A 4,582-nucleotide genomic window follows, 5' to 3' on the forward strand; every position below is an offset into this window, starting at 1 on the left:
GCTGGGCGTTCGCGGCTCTGCTGCTGCCGCTGCTCCCTCCGCCTGGTGAGTGACCCCCACCTGGTCCCGGCGCCCCCTCCCTGCCCCCGCCCCGAGATGTGCGGCGCTTGCTGCTGCAGCCACCTTTTCCTGCAGTGCTCAGGGTGACAGCCGGTCCGGAGCGCGGGAGGGTGGGGGAGCGGGAGAGGAGGAAAGGTGCGTCCACCCACCTGTCCCCAGCTGGCCAGGCCCACCGCGTCCCTGCCCCTGCCGCCGACCGGCCAGCTCTGCAGGTCTCTGCGGGTTTGGGCGGATGGGGGGGCAGTCGTGACGGTTGAGCGGGCGTAAAGCTCCTGGCCCCCTCCCCGCGGGCTCTTGCCTCTGCAGGGCAGCCAGATCCTCCCCACCCGGATCGCCCTAGGGCTCCAGGGGCCACACCAGAGTAGGGGATGCGGCATGTCCACCCCTTTCCCAAGTCTCCTGCCCCAGGATGAGCAGCTGCCTGCAGCCATGGCCTTGTTTCCCCAGGTCTTGGGACCCAAGGTTCTGCTGGAGCTCTGCGATGGGGGCGCTTACCCCAGCTGGGGGGCCCAGGAGCCCCTGAGGTCACCGAACCCAGCCGTCTGGTCAGGGAGAGCTCCGGGGGAGAGGTCCGAAAGCAGCAACTGGACACCAGGGTCCGCCAGGAGCCACCAGGGGGCCCGGTGAGTGGGGCTGGGTGGTGAGGCCAGGGGCTAAAGCAGGCCTTCGAGCCCCTGGGAGCCCACGGGGTAGCCAGTGCTGGAGCCCTCCTCAGCAGCTGCCCCGCAGAGTCCCCTTCCGTACAGTGGGCTATCAGGTGGGTGCTGGAGCCCACTGGTGGGGAGCCCAAGACTGCCCAACCCCAGGACCCCCTCCCATTATTGCAGGGCCCCCCGTCCTCAGTGTTCAGGGACGCCTAATGCGTAGGTCTCAGGTCCGCTTTGGGTCAGCGTTCCAATGGCCCCCTGCTTCGCTCTCGCCAAAGCTAGTGGTTCTGCTCAAAACAGGGCTTGGATGGGGCAAGTGGGGGGCAGGGAGAGGCAGCCCAGATTCCTGTCAGGGATTAGGGTTCCCAGGTTCTCATCACAGCCACCTCAGTGGGCTTTCGTGGAACAGCTTAGTGCTTGCTGCTGCCTCAGTTTCCACACAGTGCCCAGATAGGCTTGTTGTTCTCCTTCCTGTCCTGGCTGAAGGTGGGGCCTTGGAAAATAACTCGAGGCCCCAGGCCAGCTCTACCTGCCTGCCCACTGTCCCTTCCAGCTGCCAGGCCCCACCTGCCTCCCAGAGGAAGGTTAGGCATGAAGGAGATTAATTGCAATTAATAATTAATTAATATCATGTGAATAATAATCACCCAGATGGAATATTCATTCAGCACGTCCCAGTGCTCCAAGAGCTGGAGCTGAAAGTGAGCCAGGCCAACAGGGCAGCAGAGGGCAGGTTGGCCGGCAAAGGCCCGGCACAAACAGGAGGTGTAGGGGAGAGACGCAGAGGAGGGGTACAACTGAGGCCTGGAAAGTTTTGGCAGCTGGGAGCAGTGGGAGGTAAATTGGGCTGGGCAGAGGGAGGAAGGAGGGAAACGGAGGCTAACATTACGGACATCTGTCAGACTGGCATCTGGCCCTGCCTAATGTACTTGGTTAAAAGCCCTTAAGGGAGGGGAGCAGAGGGGGATGCGGGGTGGTACAGGGGTGGAGAATACTGATGAAATGGATGGAGCAGGAAGGGAGCATGCATAATAGATGGACTATCACTCAGGGCCGTGCAGAGGGGCAGGGGGAGGGGGCTAATGGTCCGAGGCCCGTGGGCACTGGGGGTGGGGTGGTGGGTGGAAGCTGCCTTCAGTGACTGCCCAGGCTCCCTGGGAGGTGCGTGGTCCCAGGGCCAGGGATGGGGTGTCCTGGCCACTGAGTCTGGCTGTCTTGTCTGGTGTCACTCGCTACCTGTGAACTGTGAACCCCATGGTTACACTATGGAGGAACTGATGGTCCACCCGACTGCTGGGGCTCTGGTTTGTGCTTTAAGGGATATGCAGATTGAGTCATGGAGGGATACCACTGTGGGGTCAGGGGACAGAGATGAGGGAAAGCCTGGAGTCAGGTAGGGATGAAAAGTCAGGTATTCCAACTGGACAGGTCGCTCCTTCAGCCGGACCCTTTCTGAGCAGAGACAGAGGCGACAAAAGATAGGAGGTTCTGGTCTGTGGTGGTGTCTGCAGCTGCGTGGGAAGGTCAGGATGGATGCAGTTGAACTGGTTAGGTTGGGGGTCTCTGTGTTCTTCTGCAGGTGAGTGGGTGCATGTGAGTTGTGTATGTGATCCACCGATTCCAGATACTTCTGAGGGGTGTCTGAGAGCCTGGGGGGGAGGAAATGGAGTTCCGTGGATCTGCCAGGCACTGATTATCTCCAATTTTGGGGTTTTCTGGGACTGAGACTTCCTAGGACCCTCGTGGAAACCTCCTCAAGGGACTTGTTTGGGGCCCTGTCTTATCTGTGCCTCAATCTCCCCTGAGGTCCCAAAGCTGTGGAGTTCTATGGGCCACTCTGCCAAGCTTTGTATGCACTTTACATCACTTATTTCTCACAACTCTGTAAGGCTTGTAACTTTGCTTGTGTGTGTGTGTGTGTGATGGAGTTTCGCTCTTGTTGTCCAGGCTGGAGTGCAATGGTGTGATCTCTGCTCACCCCAACCTCCACCTCCTGGGTTCAAGCGATTCTCCGGCCTCAGCCTCCTGAGTAGCTGGGATTACAGGCGTGCACCACCACGACTGGCTAATTTTTTGTATTTTTAGTAGAGATGGGGTTTCTCCACGTTGGTCAGGCTGGTCTCGAACTCCCGACCTCAGGTGATCCACCCACCACAGCCTCCCAAAGTGCTGGGATTACAGGTGTGAGCCACCGTGCCCGGCAGCTTATAACTCTGGTCAGCCCCATTTTGCAGATAAGCAAACTAAGGCTCAGAGGGATGAAGTAAATTGCCCAAAGTCAATCAGATCTTAAGCAGTGGAGTTGGGAGTTTTCTCCACACCAGGGCACTTCCCAGTTCTGCCTCTAGGGCTCTCTGGATTTGGGTCCAGGAGGCAGTCTCCCAACTCCACCCAGAGCAAGGAGACAAAAAGACACATACAGAATATTTTCCCTAATGGGAAGGAGATATGGCAAACCCTCAATCTCCTGCCTGGCATTTCTCCCGGGGTTAGAGCGCTTTTGGCCTCAGAGCCACGGGGTCTGATGGTGGATCCAGTGTGAACTTGAGCCTGTGCGTGTTCTAGCCAGAAGTACCCTAGCCGAGCGCTGCTTGGGTTTTGCCTTAACTTACTGCCCTGGTTTAGAACTTCAGGCCCAACTGGTGTTGAGCTGGCAGCAAGATCTCTGGTCATGTATTGTTGGAACCGAACTCTCGATTCCCTCCTGGGCAGGGGTCGTCGCGAAGGATCACCGACACGAGGTTCACAGCAGAGAGTTATTTATTACTAGCGCGCTAGGGTCCCAAGCTCTAATTTGGTCCTGGGACCCCGACTGCTTGTTACAGGCTGTTTATATATGCTAACACAAGTTCAAACACAGCTTATGGCGCGAAATTCAAACAAAGCTTAAGGCGTAAAATGATTGGGTCTAGCTATAGCCTGAGCAAGGGGTCTTGGTTTAATTGGTTAGAGCAGGACCTTATGAGGTTCTTTCCTGGAGTTGATAATTCCGGGAACTTTGAGGCAGGGTGAGACCCCTGGAATTGGCAGGGTGGGACCTCATGAGGTTGTTTCCCGGAATTGGCAGGGGTGGGACCCTATCAGGGTGGAACACTATCGAGGCAGGGTGGGACCCTATCTAGGCAGGGTGGGACCCTATCTAGGGCCACCTGGTGCTAACTTTTTAGGTTTTGTGAGGCCTACTAGTTTCAGTATCAAGTCCAGGGGCACATGCTGGCTGGCAGGGCCTGGAGCGCTGAGCCGCTGTGGCTTTGGGCTGGTCGCTTGACTTTTCAGAGCCCCAGTTTCCTGTTCCCTAAAATCAGGATGGTAACATATCTCAGTCCCACCTACTATCAGGAGGTGGTGATGGGAAAGGGCTTTACGTGCTGAGGATTCCTGGCTTGATGGGGGCGAGGGTGGCGGTGCGGCTGGGACTGAGGAAGAGATACAGTGGTTGGGAAGGAATTAGAAGCTGGAGAAATTAGGCTGCGTGCATTGGCTCACAGTGGCCAATGTTAGGGGATTGCTTGAGACCAGCAGTTTGAGACTAGCCTGGGCAACATCGTGAGACCCCCGTCTCTACCAAAAAAAAAAAAAAAAAAATTACACAAGCATGGTGGTGCGCATCTGTAGTCCCAGCTACTCCAGAGGCTGAGGCTGCAGGATCGCTTGAGTCCAAGAGTTCAAGGCTGCAGTGAGCTATGGTTGCACCACTGCACTCCAACCGGGCTACAGAGTGAGATTCTGTCTCACACAACACAACAACGACAACAAAAAGAACAAGCTATAGAAATTATAATTATTGGCCGGGCGCGGTGGCTCAAGCCTGTAATCCCAGCACTTTGGGAGGCCGAGACGGGTGGATCACGAGGTCAGGAGTTCGAGACCATCCT

At 56.9% G+C, this 4,582-nt stretch overlaps 1 protein-coding gene across 2 annotated transcripts in view; it reads left to right on the forward strand.

Annotated features, from left to right (window-relative positions):
- The window catches only part of ADAM11 (ADAM metallopeptidase domain 11), a 24,406-nt gene continuing 19,824 nt past the window's right edge, over window positions 1-4,582 (forward strand). Inside the window, exons 1-2 of one of the 2 annotated variants that reach the window (XM_011940108.1) lie at window positions 1-45; window positions 508-683. The gene's annotated coding sequence lies outside the window, so the exon portion shown is untranslated. Of the gene's footprint in view, window positions 46-109; window positions 273-507; window positions 684-4,582 lie in introns of those variants that run through there. The other variant, XM_011940109.1, reaches the window with a different exon arrangement.

This window comes from Colobus angolensis, unplaced genomic scaffold (assembly GCF_000951035.1).
Source record: "Colobus angolensis palliatus isolate OR3802 unplaced genomic scaffold, Cang.pa_1.0 Scaffold187, whole genome shotgun sequence".
Taxonomy (NCBI): domain Eukaryota; kingdom Metazoa; phylum Chordata; class Mammalia; order Primates; family Cercopithecidae; genus Colobus; species Colobus angolensis.